Source organism: Vicia villosa, linkage group LG3 (genome assembly GCF_029867415.1).
Source record: "Vicia villosa cultivar HV-30 ecotype Madison, WI linkage group LG3, Vvil1.0, whole genome shotgun sequence".
NCBI classification, from domain to species: domain Eukaryota; kingdom Viridiplantae; phylum Streptophyta; class Magnoliopsida; order Fabales; family Fabaceae; genus Vicia; species Vicia villosa.
The window spans coordinates 23,358,269-23,379,274 of record NC_081182.1 but is presented as its reverse complement, the minus strand read 5'-3'; the positions used below and the strand labels follow the sequence as shown (position 1 = coordinate 23,379,274).

The following is a 21,006-nucleotide window of genomic DNA, read 5'->3' as shown; positions in this document are numbered from 1 at the left end:
TATATATATATAAATATATATATATATATATATATATATATATATATATATATATATATATATATATTATATATATATATCACAATTAAAAATATCATTGTCGAAATCATTGGATTGAATCTGAACTAATTCGCTTTCTTTAAAATGTTTTACATTACTATCTAAAACTATGCAATTCAATCACTCAACTACGAAGTTTCCATGATAAAACAACTCAGTTATATATTGTACGATTACTACTTCCATGCTTGATAATTGATTTAGAACTACACTGATGACACTAGCTATGACCTATCAAATATGATATCTATACCACTCTTAATATCTGATTTTTTATCCAAGTCGTAGATATCATGAAGAAGCGACTCAAAAATAAAAACAAAAACAAAATTACAGATGAAGCAGAAAGGAGATGAAGGAGAAAGATTTTAAAATGCGAAAAGCTAGAGTGAAGATAATGTGATGGTGTTATCCTGAAAAATTCTAGCTGAAAGATTAAACAAAGGACAACACTTGATCGTCGAACCACTACCTATGTCGACCTAGAAGTCTCGACTAGCATAATGAGCATGATTTAAAAGAATCTCAAGAACAAACTCATAAGATTAAGATCACTCTCTCTTCAAAACATGTGTCAGAATCTCGAAAATGAGTTTTTCGACAAATTGTTAGGTCCGACGCATTTACCATATGTTTAGGACTTAGCATATTTTCAGTCTAAAGGTCAAGTAAGAAAAGGATGTCTCAACAATGCTAGAGAAGTAAATAAGAGATTCCTATAGGAAGTTAGGAAGTTCAAAAGAAATTCTCAACGTCACGAATAGTTGCAGTGATTTTTAAACTAATGAAAACGCGTGGAAACATTTTAGAGAATGAAAATCCACGTAGTGGGATACGCGTTGAGCGTGTGGCAAACAACTGTTTGTTAGCGCAACATCGGGGGAGGGTCGAGTTAGGAGCATTGTTCTTTTCGCGACATTTCGTTCGAGCAACACACCTTTGTGGGAGACACACCCCCTCTCCACCTAAAACCTTAGGGTGATAGGTGAGTGGGTTCTCCCGCTTATATATGCTTAAGTCACCACATTCATATCCATTGTGGGACTATTTTTCCACACTCACACTTGCATTATTCTCAACACCCCCCTCAAGTGTGAGTCAACAATGCTCCCCCTCAAGTGGAAACTCCTCTTCCACATACACTTGTATCTGTTGACTCTTCTAATACATGTATTTGTTGACTCTCTTTAACTACAAGTAAGTCGGTCCCTTTCTTGAACCAAAGACTCATGATACTATTTGTTAGTGCAACATCGGGGGAGGGTTGAGCGAGGAGCATAGTTATTTTCGAGACATTTCGTTCGAGCAACACGCCTTTGTGGGAGACACACCACTTCTCCATCTAAAACCTTAAGGTGATAGGTGAGTGGGTTCTCCCACTTATATATGCTCAAGTTACCTCATTCATATTCAATATAAGACTATTTTCCCACACTCACACTTGCATTATTTTTAACACCGTTGTCGACGATTATTTAGTACTAGTATATAAAGCAGATTCATGCATGTAATTAAGGTCGCAAAATCTCATTTATTTTCTATAGAAGTGGTACTAAGTTAAATAGCAAAACAACCGTGAAAAATGTATGAATTTGTGTCCATACCTTTTACTTTTTCCTTGTAACATCCTACTTAGTTAAAGTATATTTCTATTTTTTCTTTACACAAGCATTTAAAACCAATTTCCAAACACTTTTCATTGTATCCTTTTCCAACACAATTCATCCTTGAGATTTTTCGAGTTAATCTTTTAAGTGAACTAAACTCGTGATTGTTTACTAAAAATACTAGTAAACAAATTGGCACACGCGATATAATCCCTTTTGTGTAGAATTTTTTTGCATTGTCAAAATTTTCATTCGTGAAATATTTTCAATTGTCGAGTGTATATATGTCTAAGGAGTGCTAAAACTCTTTTGAAAATGTCTTGTCCTCCATCTAGAAACCTTCCCCCACCCACGAACAATGCTTCAGACTCAAAAGAACAGACAGTCGCATTGACAATTGGCAATTAGGAACTTCAACCTCTTTTGGAGAAAATCCTATTGTCATAAACATGGGCGGACCCACGTTTAGGCTTACTGTGGCTATAGCCACACCAAAATTCTACACTTTTTTTCTGGACAATGCCAATTACTCTTCTATATGAGCCGACAGAATATTAATTATAGACTACTACAATACTACATTATAGAACTATTTTGTTTTATTTAAAATTTATTATTCTCAAAATTAATGATGGAGATGGCTTATTGACAACATCTACTTATATATATATATATATATATATATATATATATATATATATATATATATATATATATATATATATATATATATATATATATATATATATATATATATATATATATATATATATATATATATATATATATATATATATATATATATATATATATATATATATATATATATATATATATATATATATATATATATATATACTAGTATGTATACCCGTGCGAGGCACGGGTTTAAATTTAGTGTGTATACTTGTGCGAGACACGGGTTTAAATTTATGAGAAAAAATATTTTAGATTTTTTATAATTTACATTTTAAAATGAAAATGTTTTAATTAATATATATATATATATATATATATATATATATATATATATATATATATATATGTATATATATATATATATATATATATATATATATATATATATATATATATATATATATATATATCATTTTTAAATGAGAGGATGAGAGGAATAAATATCAACCTTTAGATTCATCAAGAGAGAGAAATTAATAGCCACGTTAATGTGTTTGATCTTATCCACCATACACATAATGTCAAACTCTACAGCCACTCACTAACGCGCGTCCTAACTCTACTATCATTACACTATCTATAATATAAGAAAATTTACTGTTCTGGATTTTACCAAAATACCCTTTGATTATCTTAGTCTAAATTAATATTCTTGGGCAAAAAAATGTCTTTTCTTGACCATATAATATTTTCAGTGGGCCAACGTTAACATAAACCACATTGTATCCAAACCCCTACCGCCTTTATCTCCTCTTCCCCAATATTTCTTGAAACCCTAATTTGTTCTGCAAAAAGCCTGCTCTTCTTCTGCAGACATGAAAGATTTCACACGCTACCCTTTATCTTTTCTTTCTTCACACACAATCCTACCATATCTCTTCACAAGTTTTATACTTCTCCATCTCTCTCCACAACTGCTTGTCTTTTCCAACCAACAACAAATACCTCTTCCAATAATCTCAAACTCAAAGATCTTTTGAGAAATTGAAGGACATCAATGAAAGTAAGGAGCTCTGAAAAATTGTCGTCATAATCCATCACAAATGGATAGTTTTATCAAAGACCAAAGAGCACTTCGAATTGATTTTGGTTGATAAAGAGGTTTGTTTGTTGTTTTTCGGTTTCCCCTTTAATTTTAGGGTTTCGTTTCATATGCTGCTGTTTGTGTTTGATTCCAATTTTTATATTTAGTGTTTAGTTCTACTTCTACTTCCTCTGTTATAATTTTGAATGCCTGTTCATCGATGGCTGTTTTTCTGTTTTCACTTTCATTTGACGGTTTCGTTTCGTATTCTGGTGTTGGTGTTTGATTAGCATTTTTTAGGCTTCATTCGTTTGTTTGCGTTTGATATTACATGGTTTCCATCAATGTTAATTTGTTACTAACTTTTCTGCTTATCGACGAAGTGCATTAATCTGTTTGCTTACCTTCTAAGCCTATTGTAAGTTTCCTAGATCTCTGTGATTGAAGCTTGTGTTATTTTGTGTTATTCTTTACATAACTATTTCTGCTACAAGCTAGAAGATTCAATACTTTTGTGGGTGAATCTATTTTATAAACTGAATTCTATCGACTATCACTATAGTGTGAGTGTGATTTATCCATGGTGAGATGAGGTTGTCTAGAAAGTGACATTTGACAATCAATGTTGGTGCATAAGCAAGATGTGGAACAACTCTAGACATGGTGTTGTAGTTGTTAGATACATCGCACTCAAACGTAAGAACTACCAAATTTTTGTTCATGTCAAGTGTATTGAATTATTCTACATAATTTTCTTACATTGTCATTTTGTTTTTTAGTAATTGAATGCTTTTTGTTTTCAGGATTTAAAACACTTTTTAAAAAAGTATAACATACTTTAGATGCTAAGGTAAAGACACTAATCATGTAAAGTTCATCGAAATCTAAGATTTTCACTTTTATGAAACTATCACCCACATCAACTTTATCTTATATTTACCTTGATCCTTGTAGGAATCAGGAAAATGGGGTTATGACCAGGCTGGTTGTAGCTGTTTGTGACTACCCCTATTGTGTTTTTCTGGGATAGCTCAAGACAATCCGTGAAGGGTTACAAGAAATTGTTGGATTATTCCCTTGCAATCAGGTGACATTTTCTAATTATTTACGTCATTGTATTATCAATATTAGCTTCCTTTGTGAGTTTTGTTACTATTTGAGCTGCTAGCTTGCTTAACATTATGGTTTCTATATCATTTGGGACGATTTGGGATGTTAGCCTTAAGTCATTGGTTTGTTATGAGAGAGTGAAGAATATGTGCCGATGATGGAAATTAAGATGAGAAGTGGATGGATAGATCATTAACACTGTAAGGTGGATAATGTTTACTTCACCTCAAAAACTTATATATATGCAATTTATATTTAAATATGTGATTATCATAAAGTTGTTGTTCTTCTGTTTTCTATTGTTGGATTGCCACTCTTTTCTTCTTCTGCTGAATATGTGATGATATTCAAATAATGGCTCTTAATATTGTAGGTCACTTTTTGCAGGTACTTTATTAGAGATTATTCAGACTCTTCTAGGACTAGAACAAATGCTAATGGATGAAATCATGATTTTAGGCTGTAACACTCTCACAATTGTATTAAAACTGATTGTCTCAAACTATATTGGAAAAAGAAGGAACTAGAATTTGAATAACTATCAAAGTTGAAAAATATATGAAGGTGAAAGTTAAGGGAAAAGAAGGGAGAGCTTCAAAAAAACAGTGTCCCTACTTAAAAGCTCTTGCTTTCTGTAAAAATGAGAGGTATACTGGCACAGAGGAATACATTAGGTGGTGATAGTCTTTCAGATCTAATATGGCTTCATGTGAATAAATTTTCACTTTCATTGCAACTTGAGGTATTCTCTCATGGGAAAGTAGTATACTATTTTTTTCTTTGTTTCAGATCATGTTATGTCATTCACGTGGTTTCTACTTTATTGGTTTAAACTATCTATTATTCATAAGGTTTCTTTCTTTCTAATTTATATCACTTATGTTGGTGGCTTTAATCAAATAAAGACCATAGCTACCATAAATTAATGATATACTTTTCTTTCTAATGTAACTTCCTGGAAGTGGTTTAGTTGTAATATCATATTTTATTCAATAAAGCTAAATTGATTTTCATGACTTATCAAATGATATCCAAATAGTGAAACTCAATTGTATATGTATAATTTGTTACAATCCCAATCTCACTATATACTAATTCTTTTTGATACCATGATCCATTTACTAACTTGATTAATGTTTGGGTATGTTACTTGAAGTTCCTAGATATATGTAGTTGATAAGGATATCCTTACTTGCAGCAGAAACTGAGAAAGGATTCAAGGTCATCGGTGATGAGTCCACGTGCATCGTTTCGACTCTCAACATTGGCGAAAGTCTTTCGGTGAAAACTTTTTTTAACATTGGTAATTACTGTCATTTATTCAGCAAGACTTCAATCTTACTGTACTTGAAATTAAACACAACCTGAAATTACTGTCACCGTAATCACTGTTCTCTCTTGGTGAACATATGGTAGGCTTTCTCAATTCCAAAAATTTAATTCATAACATTAACTTTATATTAGTTATTAGTAAAATATGAGGTTGGTTTTCTCCACTTAACATTGAGTGTAAGCTTGTCTCGGTTTTAGCCGTATTTACTCGTATGGCAACGAATGAGGACACTTTTACCACACACATACATACAGCTTCAACTATAGTTTATGAACTACAAATATTGCTTTATCACTGTGTTTATTTAGCCAAACAGTTTCTTTTCTTAATTCCCATTTTCAAGTACTCATATAAGACTTAAGTTTCACATTTAAAAAATTGAGTTTCTTTAATAATTAAAAATAAAGATATGTCAATTATGGTAAACATTTGTCAACATACTCCTATGAAATAATTATTTTATTTAATATTTTTTGATTAAGAGAAATATAAATTGAAAAAATTAAAGAGAAACATGATATAAATTTTCACACGGGACTATCACAACAATACATATTTTATTGAAGTGACCATGTTTAATTTAATATTTTATTGTCTTGAGATGAAATAACTAAGAGAAGTATAAGTTGAAAAAAATTAAGAGAAATATGATATAAGCTTTCACACGGGACACTAAGCTATGTTTGACAGTTTGGAGGAGAGGGGAAGGAAGGACTTCAAAAATTGATTTTTTTAAAAAAATATAGAAAAAATTTAAACAGTTTTTGAAAAAAAATATTTTGTTTAGAATGATAAAATAATGTTTATCACTAATATATATTTACTTTTTGAAATACTATAACAACAAAAATTATATTTGATCATTTTGTCAAAGCCCTCCAAAATCCTCTCTTAATACAAATTTTGAGTTCTCCAAATTAGGGGGTTTTTGGTGTTATGAAGAAAATCAAATCCTCCAAAACTCTCTAAAGTAAAACCTTTTTATTTTCTCCCCCACCTCTCTTCCTCTCCAAACTCTCAAACATAGCCTAAGAGAAGTATAAGTTGTATACGGGAACAAATATATTGATTAAAATATTTTTATATACAAAAAAATACTATTATTATAAATGGAAAATACTTTACTACTACTGATCCAAATATTGTTATAATCAGAAAAATGTATTATTGATCTAAATATTTTTATATATGCAAATTTACTATTGATCTAAATATTTTATATACGAAAAATCTATTATTGATCTAAATATTTTCTTAACTTTCTTTTTAAAATAAATATATTATGTAAATAAATGCGCGTATCAAACCAGAACCCGTGCAAATGCACGGGTTTGTTACTAGTTAAGCTATATAATAATATCAAAAACATAGCATAAAACCAGTGAATAACAAAACCATATCAAGTTAACAAAACCATATCAAGTTTAAGTTATCAAACCATTGAGAAGAGGAAAAGGGGCATGAACCAACTTTATCTTGACTCCATTAAATGACTCATCTATAAAAGGAATATCTAGCATGTGTAGGATGACAGGTTGATCTTGAAACAACATCACTCCCCTAGCAATCATAAGGTCAAGAGCATACCCAATTTTTCCTGCAATTGAAAAACAATCCATCAGAAAACATATCACTGGTAAACTAAATCTACACCAATAATGTAATAATAAACAAACTCAAAACATCATAATCACCATTGGGCATGTGATTAGATCTGAACCCTGTAGCAGATAAAAATCCAAACCAAAAAATAAAGCATTTTGAAACAAACCCATTTTTTAAAATGATAAAATTATAAGCGAATCACTCACAAAGATGTTTTGTTTTGAATCCATATTTGGTACAAACCATAAGGGAATCACTCGAACAACAATGTCACATGAATCCTTTGCAGGAGTGATTTCATTAACAAAGTTGTGTCTTCGGACCTCCATTGCAAAAGCCCGATACATAATGGAAAAGTCAAAAGTGAAAATTTACCAGATATGAAAATCGAAAGAAATGTGTAATGAGAGAAGAAATTGGTCCTATTTATATAATTGAAATTATATAATTGAAATCAACAGAAATTAAATTAAATTACCTGGAAAATTGAAGAAATGACATTGATGATAAGATGCATCAGAATTGAAAGAAGAGAAATTAAAATTTAAGAGTTTGCACCGAAAACACCATTTGAAAGTGAACCGACAACGTTGTTGTTTGTGTTCACAGGTGAAATTATAGGGTTTGTATTGAGAACCAATTTGGAAGTGAACCAATTTGGAAGTGAAGCGGCGAGAACAAAAACAATTTGAGTAAGGATTGAGAATGAAGTGGTGATAACAAAAACAACTTCAGTAATATGTCAAACACCAATACATAAGTTAATTAATGTGATTCCTTTTTAATTAATAAATAACCAAGAAAAATTGAACCGTTTTAATTTTCTTTTCCTAAGTTAATCAATTAATATATAATCAAAAAATTTGAATGGTTTTTATTTTGCTTCTCCCAACTTAAAAGGATTATGTCCAACATTTAATTAACGTTTAATTTGTTTTTCCCAATTTGTTTAGTTTATAAGTTAACAATAATAAATAGATTAGTTATGAATTATTAAATTAAATAATAAAAAATATTAAATATAATTATAGAAACATTACTATTAATAGTCATTTAAAATAGTAAGTATTCTAATAAGATGACAAATGGCAAACTTGCCAAAAAACTCATCTTGCTTTATTATATTGTATGATATATATATATATATATATATATATATATATATATATATATATATATATATATATATATATATATATATATCCTCCTATTTATTACTCAATCTATTTTATAATGAGTGATTCATTTGTAAAATAAAATTATTTCAAAATAAATGATTCATTTTATCATAATTCTTTAAATTCAACTCTAAACATACATCATATACAACAAAATAATACAAAACAAAAATAAATTTGGAATAAAGTCTAACTAAAAAATTAATTAAATAACAAAAATAAGTGGAGTGTCTAATAAATTTAATTTTAAAAAGAAAAAGCTATTCTAAATAAATTATCAAAACGACGTAATTTTGTTTGAGAAAAAAAGCATTTAATCCGTCGATTTTCTAAAATCGGCGGTTCCCTGATTTTTATTAGTTTTGGTCGGTTTTAGTTGGCTCTCATTGGTTTAATAGTTTATCTGATCGAGCAATGAAATCAGACCAATGACCATTCTAATTCCCGATTAAATGGTCAGTCCAGTTTAGTTTTTAAAACACTATCGCCATACTTGCTAATTCATCATATTTATGAGACGATTTTCATTATAAATATATTGTTGTAAATAATATTATTTATTATTTTTAGTATAATTTAATTCGTATATTTTTTTTACATTTAGCCACATCAATATATATTGTCAGAATCCGCCCCTGGTCATAGACCAGGGGCGGCTTCGACTATACGACTAGAGATGAAAATTACACCACCACAAACCACGTGTCGGCTTCGACTATACGACTAGAGATGAAAATTACGCCACCACAAGTGTGTAGCGTTCCAACTATCCCTAGAATTACACAAAATATATGAGACCAAAGGCCTCCCTTTCCCTTTGATATCAACAACTTTAATAAGGAAGCTAGTTGAAAAAAATCATAATTTATTGATGCAACAATAACAAATGAAGATGATAATAATAACGCATAACAAGCAGGTTCAATTATTGAAAATGTCCTAGAAGTTTTGCAATAGGATATGACTTTTTTTTTAAAGAATATTAGACAAACAAGGTTGAAAAACGTAGGAAATAAGATCTTAGCTCAATAAGACATGGAAGTAAGGTCGATTAAGGACTCACAGAAAGGCTTTAAACTTGTCACCCCTAGTTCAAAGAAGAAATCTTATAAATAATTTTTTTTTAATTAGTAGCTATCAGGGAACCACAAATCAAAGATTGTATCTAGAGCTTGCAATGATGTTGTCCATACTCCATGCTAAAAGATCATTTGAAAATCTTGAAAAAAAAAACATTTTTTTGGAAATGTTCTTGAGTAGAATAAATCAGCAAAAGCAAAATTACAAGACATTCAAAATCACATTAACACATCTGGTTATATACATAACCTCCTTATTCAAGAAAATAATTCAATTAAATTTGGATTCTTCTTTGAACACGAATGCCAATTCAATTGTCTTAATCCATAAATCTCCTAATGCATACACTATGGAGTAGTTTAGGCCAATAGATGTGACAAACTTTAAATTCAAAGTCATCTCTAAGATCATTGCAAACATATTAGCTCAAGTCATGCCTACTATCACATCCAAGGAGTAAGTAAATATAGTTCATTAATGGAAGACAAATCATGGAGGTTAAGCTTCATATGAGTTCAATTGTAACACCTAAATTGAGGTTACAAATAATTGATTCTTCGTTTCTAATGAAAGGATTCATACTTAGGTTATTATGTATTTGAAAAATCAGTGGGCCTACTAAAGTCCAAAACCTTATTATCCTGCAGCTGGCCTTTTTAATTTGTTACCAAATGAAGCAAAAATAATACTGGGTAGTGTTCACTACAACCTAGGCAGGGGATTTGTTTCTGCCACCCTCACGTTATACTTTGCACTCCCACAATTGTTTTGCTTTTACTATATTACTCTTGCATATTAAAATTCATTTCACTATTTATTTGTAATATTTTGAATTTTTCAAAAAATACAATGTCTTATTGGATTTTTCGAACTAACTACCGAAAATTTCAAAGTAAATATTCAATTTTACCGGCAATTTAGCATATTTATTGGATTTTTCATAAAAAAATACGCAATTTTTACTTATTTTTTTTAGAAAAGTCTGGTAAAAAAATCATGTTTTTCATACTTTTTTACCAGATTTTTCAAAATACCCAGTAAAAACTCATGTTTCTCATACATTTTTATCGGATACTTTGAAAAAACCGATAAAATGCATGCATTTCTATTGAATATTTTGAAAAATATGATAAAAATTCATACTGGCATACCATATTTTTTCAAAAAAATCGATAGAAGAAAATGTTGAGATATTTTCTGAAGACTTTGAAAAATTCGGGAAAGACATGTTGATTTCCAGATTTTTTTAAAATTAGGTAGTTTATATTTTTTTTTTTTTTTTTTGTAGTGAGGACCAGAGGATCAAATAGGACAATTTTTCTTGGTAGCATGATGGAGCTGCAACGAGGGCTCTAGCGAGGGTCGATGACATCGAGGCTTCGCATATCTAATTGGGGGGAGTAGCCCCGACCGGTTCTTACAGGAGGCAGACAGTTGAGCCGACCCGCACACCTTATATTATGTGACGTAGAGTACCTAGAGGTGATGGATAGGCCAGAGATCTTGTGGATGAGCCTGGTGTTAGGGTTGCTGTCGATGTCCAGACAACAGTTAAGGATGTGGACGATCAGGATCAGGATGACAGACACGTGGTGGACGAGACAAAGGTGTCCCATCATATTGAAAGAGAGGCCTTGGCTGATATGGAGGTGACTCCTTAAGTTGATACAGAGGTGACTCCTCCAGCGGATACAAAGGCTACTACTCTGGCAGCAGATACGAAGGCGCCTATTACAGGTGATTTGGAGGTTACAAATCTGGATGATATAGAGGCTACTGCTCTGTCTTCGACCGAGCCATCTGTACCCAATGATGAAGGGTTTCTTGGAGGGCCCAGTGGCCGTTCTATGCTCACTGGATTTGACGATCATGTGGCATTGAAAGGTTAGGGACATTATCAATGATTGCAGTATCCCTTCATTGGTGGATTGTTCGCTGACCATGCTCGACGTTGCACTATTGTCAGCCTTTTTTGAACGATGTCATAACCAGACATCTTCATCTCATCTTCCTTTTGGTGAGATTACGATTACTTTGGAAGATTGATGTCTCCTCACTGTTCCATTCCCCCCTGGCATATTGTTTCTTCATTGCTCCTCTCATTACCCAGGAAATTGCATGTATTACTGATATACAAGACTTGGGGGTTATTGAGGCGCATGTGGAAGATGAGTTTAAGGCTAACATGGATGCTCACTTCCGCCTATCGTAGCCCCGGTATAGGCATGTGTACTTGGTGCAGCAATCTATGCATGAGGTAGTCGTTGGGGTATACATGTTACATATTGTAAGATGTACTTTTTAGCAAATAATTCTCATGTATATATAGATATGGGGTACAAGTGGCTTTTTAGTATCCTTAACCATGTCAATTGGGCATGGGGTGTCCTGCATTGCCTGTTCTATATGCTGCACTTGGAAAGGCGAATGTCTTTGAGACGAGGCATTTGTTGATTTAGTTCTTATTTATGACATTTATTGATTTGCCTATGTTCTTGTGCAATGTTGGATATACGAGCATTTGCCATCCATATGCTTGAGGTGGGTTATTCCTACCACTTCCGGCTCCACATAGGCCAAGAGATGGAAGGTCAGGCATGCAAACCCAGACGGTCTTTCTAGAGTACATGAAGAGGATCAATATGCTGACTATAGACAATATCATCTGGATACCCTACACAAAGCATAGAGTGCATCGGGAGTTTAATGACACTTCATTTTTATGGTTATATACTATGGGAGACCTTAGTGTCTAGACACTTACCTGAGAGGTTTTTGCATCAGTTTGAGTATGTCCAAGACATCCCATGACCAATCCCTCATGTTCCAGCTGAGGGCATTAATAGATGGTTTATGGGTAACATTGTCAGCTCTGCTCATGGCATTATAAATCATGTAGTGGAGGTTCAGTTTCCTGGAGAATGTGTGGATGGTTACTTAAAATGATATCTTACTATATCACACCCTCACATCGTTCCACCAGTTGAGCATGCAGATAATACTATACCTTCTGATGTTGGGGGACCTTCTGATGACGTGCCACCGCCTCCAGCTCCTGATGATGAGGTTTATACCTTGGCATTGCAGGCAGTACACATATCCCGTGTAGGTCTGTGTAGATTTTATTATTTTTTGTATTATTAATATATTATTTGTATTATTACTCATACATCTGATTTGTACAATGTATTAAATAACATATTGTTGTTTTCATCATTTCAGGATTAACATAACTTAACACATACAAATTAAAATAACTTAACACATAAGTGTTAGCATAACTTAACATAGACGATTATATAACTTAAGAAAACAATAATGAATAATAAAACCTAGACACTACTAGATGATTCTAGACGCTTCAACATATTGATTATATCATCGACTGATTTTAGAAATTGTCGCACCAAACTCAACTGGTTTCTTTGTTTGCCTACGGTGATATTTTCTCCACATAACCTTCAAATCTTCATCAGTCTTCTGCTCAATTTTGATGTATTTCATATTTGATAGTACATGAAACTCGATCTTACTAACCTTTTTATTCTCGATATCTGGAAACATATTATTTAATATGGATCTCAAAAGAGCGAGACAGGTGGTGTCCTCAAGGAGCCAAAAATTAATAGGACGTTTCAAGTCGTTGAAGTACACAACTGTCATATACGAATAGTGAGGAATTCTAATATTTTTTTCTAACAACATATGATCCCTATTTATACAAATTTGGATTCACTATATGCAACACAAAACTTTCGATGCAATCACAGTCGTACAAAATTGTCGGCAAAATCTCAACCGTTGAAAATTACACTATCAAATTTTTTGTAGCTCATATAAAAGTCCAATAAATGCATGAGCTTTTCGAAAATAAACTAGTGATTTTACACTACCGGATTTTTCAACGTCTTGCAAAAATCTGGTACACCATGGTGTTTTTTTAAAAACCGTAAGTTTTTCCATCCATCTTTTTTTTTTTGAAAAATATTGGTAAAAATGCATACCATACTTTTAGAATACAGTACCGATTTTTTTATTCATATCGGTTTTTAAAATTGTTCAGGATTTATTGTGCACTTTTTTTTAATAAAAATTTAACAAGGGTAATTCGGGTATTATGGAAAATTATGGGTGGCAGGTAAAAATATCCTTATGTAGTGTTCACTAAATCTATCAAAACCCCAATATGTCATTAGCATCGTCCAGATATTGAAATCTAGATGTACCAATTATACAACAAATCTCTTCTTAAAATAAAAAACACTCATATCCAAGTTAAAAGTAGTCTAGATATTAATCTTGGGACAAATCCCTAGAACACTATTGCCTTTTTGCTTTGCTTGTATATGTTGAGCATAAGGGTGAATCTGGATTTCAAAATCTAGACACACCTTGAACAAATTTTTATGCACTGCATGAGTCTTTATTTCAGAATAATGGGGTGGATCCAAATTTCAAAATTCGAACAAACCCTTAGACAATATTATGAACCCCTTGACAATAGTTAGGAAGAGATTTTCATATCATTTGAAAGTGCATACATCATTCCCATAATAAACCATACACATAAGTCAAGCATAAGTAAGATTAAATTTTCATAACTCTTTTAGAAACCATATATCAATCATTCAAAAAAAATACAAAAAACCGTACAAAATTTCAAATTGTTTACAAAATATAATTAAAAATACAGCTACTATAGTATATCTAACATCGTTGTTCATCCTCTCCCTTCTATACTGCAATGCATGCCATGCCTCTGCTAAGATTTTCTATAAAGCGACCCTCTCCGAAGTGCCTTCCTGAAACTCTCCTCTAGTTTTGGTCTCTCACCCAATAGAAATAATACAGTGACATGTTGATAATACATACATATCATAGCCCGTCATCGCATATTCCTTTTTTAGTAACTCCCGATGAGCTGGCTTATGAGGGTCTTCTTCTAGCTCTGGTTTCACATAAGGATGTGTCACTTTATAAAATGATTGGGCGTAATTGTATATTGTAATCAATGGATGAGGAGTTGGCACACTGCATACAACCTCTGGCACTAGATGCATGATAGTCCATAAATATTGCATCAACATCTCTACAAAGGACAATGGTAGGAGTAGCAATTGTGATGTCTCTAGGTATACACTATAGATACTTGAACTGCTACAATAATCACTCAAATAGATGCAGGTACATAAGTCGAGACTCACAGGGCCGCCATATAGAGTACCGGGATATCACCTCCAACAAATGTGTTTGACGGTGCTCACTATATGGTATAAAATAGATATCATCCTCCATGATGCAGTCAAGAGCAAGCCTATACGGCTCAGTTACCAGATAACCCTTGCGTGGAATAATCGAGCATGGATGTGGAAAATCCTCTGAGTAGTCATCAACACACTCCTAGCCGATGATAACTAGAAAATGCTCGAGGATCCATACCTCAAAATGATTCAAATGAAATATCACTAAGTGTGTAGCATAAGTATTGCGAAATTAATATTAGTAAGAGTGCAAATAAATTATTTGAAATAGACAATTGCTCCGTGTCATCTGTCTTGTCTTCCAAAAACTACCTTTAGCTAAATTGGAGTAGAGGTAAATCAAACAAGAAATCCCCAAGTTGTACTCGTAAATCCTCTCCAAGTATATGAAGTAATTGACATTGCAAATTTTGAATCGTTTAGTATATTACTCCATTCGTTCCTTTTTAAGTGTCACTTTTTAGAGAAATGTTTGTTCCTAGTGTCATTTCAAAGTAGCATTGATTGTAATTTTATTAAAATTACATCTAGTCATTTATTACATAGAGAAAAAAAGTTAAATACATTATTAAAAAATTAAGGGTATTATAGGCAAAAAATAATCATGGTTTAAAAAGTAACAACAATCATTAGTTGTCTTGGTATGTGTAAAAAGTTAAAAAAAAATGACACTTAAAAAAAACGGAGAGAGTAATATGTATGAACACAGGCAATAACAATTTGCCTAATGGGCCACATTTAGGGATTTTTTTACTCCATCCGTCCCACAATGAGTGACTCAGCCCACCATTTCACACAAATTAAGAAAAGTGGTTAAAAATAAGTGATAGAATAATACTTTTACTTTAATACCCTTATTATGTATTGGAAATGATGAAACTTTTATTACTTAGAGGGTAAAATTAGAAAAGTGTATTGGAAATTGAAATGAGTCATTCATTTTGAGACATCATTTTATTCCAAATGGATCACTCATTGTGGGATGGAGGGAGTACTTACTTATAATTTTTGTCTCCATATTTTATTTGATTCACATAATTAATCATTATATTTCAAATTTAAATATACTTAGTCATCCTTTCACTTTTATTTTAATCTTCCTATATTTTATGGTATAAACCTCATATGCGTGCAACTGCAGAGACTAATCCCTCTAGGCGGGAAGGACTACAATAGACGACAACTATTATTCTTCTGCGTTAGATATGAAGGTTTCTTGTTTAGTGACTTGAAAATCTTGTGGCCTAATATAGATCTCCTTTAGATCTTCTATGGGAGTTAGCCTTTCCTTCCCAAGTTTTAATATGGGGTCTAAATTCACAATATTCCCTACGCGTATGGTTTTAGAACGATGGCTGAGGTATCCCTAATCTTCGTATTTCGAGGCTACTCTGGTAACATTCTCGTGTAGTCTCTTGATCCCCTTGGACTACTCCAACCCTCCAATTGGATAGTGTATATTTCATGCTTAAAGGCAAGATTGACAAGATGGCTCCTAAAAGATTGAATGTGGGCCACCCTACAATGATATTGTATGGTGAAGGAATGTCTACTATAAGATACCTGACCTTGATAATTTTTGTGTTCTCGTTCAATCCAAATATGGTTTTGAGAGTCATGTGGCCCTTCATCTGAACATACTCGCTAGAGAACCCGACCAGGGAACCTCCAAATGTTCAAATGTCATGTAGATGTATCCTAATATAGGATATTTTCCGAGCTTCCAGGCCAATCATCACCACCTTATGTCCTACTTGTCGCATGTACAATTTAACCATGGAGTCATTGGTGCGAGGAATGATGTTTCCCGCGACTCTACTAGAAAATATGATTTTGGGTTTTGGCTCCTTTTCAAAGTTTGGTTTAGATTTGGAGGTTATGCCATCCACCGCAAGAACCCGTCGAGCATACCTATAGCGAGAAGAACTGGATTGTCCACCTCTTGCAAACCCTTATGTTATATGGTGTAAACTAGTGCATCTGTGTTGGTAGGTGTTGAGGTGCATCATTCTGCCACCATGTTGAGGATAGTGACTAAGATGACTGATGAATGAAAGGTGAGTGTGTCCCATGTAACTTTTACTATAGCCCTGCAGTGGGCACCAACTGTATTTGCTAAAAAGTACAATGATGGATAACACTTAATTGTGTTGAGTTGTTTGAGATGTAGAGTTTGTGGTGTGTTGAGAGCTCGTCTGAGTAAGAGTTATGGAGAGCTCCTATGTGTGTTTTCTGAGAGAATTTTCGTCCATTCTCCTAGCCCACAAAATATGAAATAGAAGGGACAAATTCTCTTCCATCATGGAGGAACCAGCTATTCCTCCTTGATCGTAGCCACATACGATACGTGTTGCGAATCGTGGATTTCAACCCAGCCTATATCAATTCGTTCACGTCGAATGATCCAATTCAATTGGGGCGACCTATAAATCTATTTTAGGGAGCTATTGCTCTTGTTTTGTAGCTTGTGTGATGTTAATTTATTTCATTCTTTATTACTTTATCATGGATACCTACTAAGGATCATATATATATATATATATATATATATATATATATATATATATATATATATATATATATATATATATATATATATATATATATATATATATATAAAAGACCTTTTCATAAAATACAATAGTAGACTAATATTTTTGGATAATTTTACATTTGATGAATGAAGCCTACACTAGGTCAGTAGGTCTATCTGGGAGGGTTTGATACCAATTTTTTAAATAATAAATACAGTGCATGAGGTGGACCCAAGTGGCCTTGTTTGTTTTCTCAGGTTAAGTGAAAGAGTGGTTTGAAACCATGTGGATCAAGAATGGGAAAGACAATAGTAGCAGAAATACGAGACATGTCTTGTGCTGCTAAACCTAAAACAAAATGTCGTGGTATGTTCAACTTTATTATTCTATGTTACTTGTTTAGTTTCATACTAAAATAAATAGTACCATCATTTTATATCACACAAAAACAAAAACTTAATATTATTCTCTTCCACTCAACTAATTTTTTATGCTCTTTGAAAGTATTTTGGCTTTTAGCAAAGTAGGCCACCAACTTTTTTATTTTATTTTAATATTTTTTATTCTATTCCAATTAAAAAACTTTTTCCCTTTTGGATTTATATGACCTACTTGATCTAAGGCATCTGAAAAATAAATGGTAGATCTTTTATAAAACTTGAATAATCTTGCAAATGTAATTTTGGGAGTGAGGGAGGTAGTGTCATGTATATATATTGTCTCTCCCTTTGCATTTCTAGCACTCTACATATAAACCATGATTGGGTGCAACATCATTGGTTTTGACTGCTTTTTATTATAAGGAGGATCACAGCCTTGACTCTTTTAGATACCTTTCTTTTAACAATGACATCCACACATATTGTTACTTTATGGAGTTCCTTCTAATGAAAGTTTTGTAATATGAAATTAAATTGAGAGAGAATTTTACTTTTCTCGCCTATTATAGAATTCTATTGTATCAGGAGATTTTCTCTATTTTATGCGGAAGAAATGTCATTAATAGTTTTATTAAGATTAAAGAGTTTAAACTCTAATTATAACACGCCTAAATGTACTCAATCATGCAAGTGTACTAAATCGTGCAAGTAGCAAATTTGATAAATTCCAATTGTCGAACTGAAAGAATGTTATTATTGAGTTTCGTGCTGTGTGTCACTTTTGTTATTGAACAAAAGGTTTGTGGTAGTTGAATTGGGTTGGTGTCTAAAATCTAAACTAAGATTAAATTTGATTGATTTAGAAGTTAATATGATAAAATATGTTAGACAGGAACCTGACTTCGCTTCCTCTTAATACCATGAATTGACCTTGTTGTTAATTCCTACTATCACTACACTACCTATTTCCTAGAACATCTATTTTTATTTGCTTAGTAAACAAATATTTAGTCCTAAATATATCTCCTATGACCATTAGTAAATTACAAATACGCCTAAGCATCTAATTATCATGAACATTGTATTTTCAAAGTGCTATCTCTATGTCTAAGCGATAACTAGAAAAAATATTTTTCATCAAGCATTACTAGTTGAAATTTCTTTCTAACCGATAATCAATCTTAACTCAATTTACCGTTGATCAGAAAGTAAAAAATGTATCAAGCACAGATAAAAATAAATCAACATGAATAATAAAAGAGAATTTCTTTGCCAACCTCCCTACCTTCTAGTCCACCTCTGGTGAAAACCCCATACTACCCCTGACTTCGGAAATGCATTTCCGAAATGCAAGAAAAAGGTGTTTTCGGAGATGCATCTCCGAAAACGCCTTTTTTTTAAAAAAATTGTCTTATTTCGGAAGTTCATTTCCGAAAACACCATTTCGGAAATGAACTTCCGAAATACTGCGCGTTCTGCAGATTTATTAAAACACTCCCCCTCCCCCATTCATTTACCCTAACTCAAATCAAAAACAAGCAAAGGCGAAAATTTGTGCAAACACACTTCCAAGGCTGCATCAAGGCTCCAATCACATTGCTATACAACATTCAAAAGCCCACAAATCACTCAATTTGTAAGTTTTAAATTTGTTGGATTCATTATTCAAATGCATGTTATTTAGGGTTTCAATTGCATAAATGATATATGGACTGGTTGTTAGTAGTATTTAGGTTGTTTAGAAGCTTTTTGAATTGGTTTTATGTTTGATTTTGGGGTATGCCATGGAAGTTTCAGAAAACCCCATCGCAGGGATGTTTCGGAAGTTCATTTCCGAAAACACCTCCATCCCAGTTTTCGGAAATGAACTTCCGAATTGTATCAGAAGTTCAAATTTTTTAGTTTTTTTATTTTGTCTCGCATATTAATCGATTTCAATTGTTTACAGGAACATGTCAGGCAACCAACCAGCACGCATCAGACAGGGTAGGGAGACCCAGACTGCGTCAGCTACACAGGGTAGGGAGTGTCTGTTTTAATTTGCAAGTACTTTATTTTTAACGCCTTTGTTTATTGTGCCTGTTTCTTTGAAGTTTGTGTGCATGCGTTCTGCTTCACCTCCTTTGTTCTTTAATGACTTGTCCGTTTCCCAAGCGTTTTTGTCCCCTTTCTTCTTTTATAAAAGGAGGTCTCATGGACCTTTCTTTCTTCATTTTTACGCAGGAATGGGTGGCGCTAAGGGAAAAAAGGAGGTGAAGGAGAAGAAGAAGGTTTCGACCGACTCTACTTCGTGCTCTCGCGGAGTGAAGGAGGTGAAGGAGAAGAAGAAGGTTTCGACCGGCTCTACTTCTCGTTCCCAGGGGCCCGGGGCCCGGATGCTCAAGCTCAACTATCTGGCGTGAGAGTCGTGGTTGATGCTGATGGTTCTGAGACTGAGTGGGATGAGGATTGGTATCAGTATCTTCATTCGGAGGAGTTCGCTCGTCGGGCAGAATAATGTGTTTTTGTTTTGTTTGATGTGTATTTTGTAACGCTCGTCGGGCAGAATAACGTGTTTTTGTTTTGTTTGACGTGTTTTGTTTTGTTTTGTTTTGATTTCGGATTGTATCTTTCGCACAGTGTTTTTGGATTTTATTTATCATATTAGTATTTTCTGTTTATATGTCGCTTATTTTATTTGCCGTTTGCGTTTAATTAAAATGCGAGACTGTTTAAGAAAAAACATAAAAAAAAACACAGTTTCTGCATAATTCGGAAATGAACATCCGAATTCACCCCCATGAGGTGTTTTCGGAAGTTCATCTCCGAAGACACCCCCATGAGGTGTTTTCGGAGATGCACTTCCGAATTATGGAAATTTTAAAAAAAAAAAAGCGCTTCGGAAGTTCATTTCCGAAGCAGGAGTATTTTCAGATTTTCGCTGGGGGTGACCCCATAGGGAGGTGGCTAAAGAAATTTTCTAATAAATGTCTATCGCAAGAATCAATTCAGAATACTTAGGTTATTCAATTACATGATCTCATCCCTAACACTAAAGAATTTAGTTACTTATAATTCTAAACAAAACAATTGAATATATTATAGAGGTCACACATATAGAAGTAACGAGGGAGCTTCAATTAAGAAATCCGATAA

At 32.7% G+C, this 21,006-nt stretch overlaps 3 long non-coding RNA genes across 3 annotated transcripts; 2 read left to right on the top strand and 1 right to left on the bottom strand.

Annotated features, from left to right (window-relative positions):
* The first annotated feature begins 2,958 nt into the window (after positions 1-2,958).
* Positions 2,959-6,161, top strand: LOC131655160 (uncharacterized). The gene is made up of 4 exons (XR_009299671.1): positions 2,959-4,086; positions 4,194-4,240; positions 4,345-4,477; positions 4,888-6,161. It is a non-coding gene; the product is annotated as an uncharacterized LOC131655160 (long non-coding RNA).
* A 1,003-nt stretch (positions 6,162-7,164) lies between these two features.
* Positions 7,165-8,125, bottom strand: LOC131655159 (uncharacterized). The gene is made up of 3 exons (XR_009299670.1): positions 7,917-8,125; positions 7,645-7,761; positions 7,165-7,430 (listed from the first exon to the last, which is right to left on the bottom strand). It is a non-coding gene; the product is annotated as an uncharacterized LOC131655159 (long non-coding RNA).
* An 11,238-nt stretch (positions 8,126-19,363) lies between these two features.
* LOC131655158 (uncharacterized) lies at positions 19,364-20,192 on the top strand. Its single transcript, XR_009299669.1, has 3 exons — positions 19,364-19,507; positions 19,820-19,890; positions 20,095-20,192. It is a non-coding gene; the product is annotated as an uncharacterized LOC131655158 (long non-coding RNA).
* Positions 20,193-21,006: the final 814 nt, after the last annotated feature.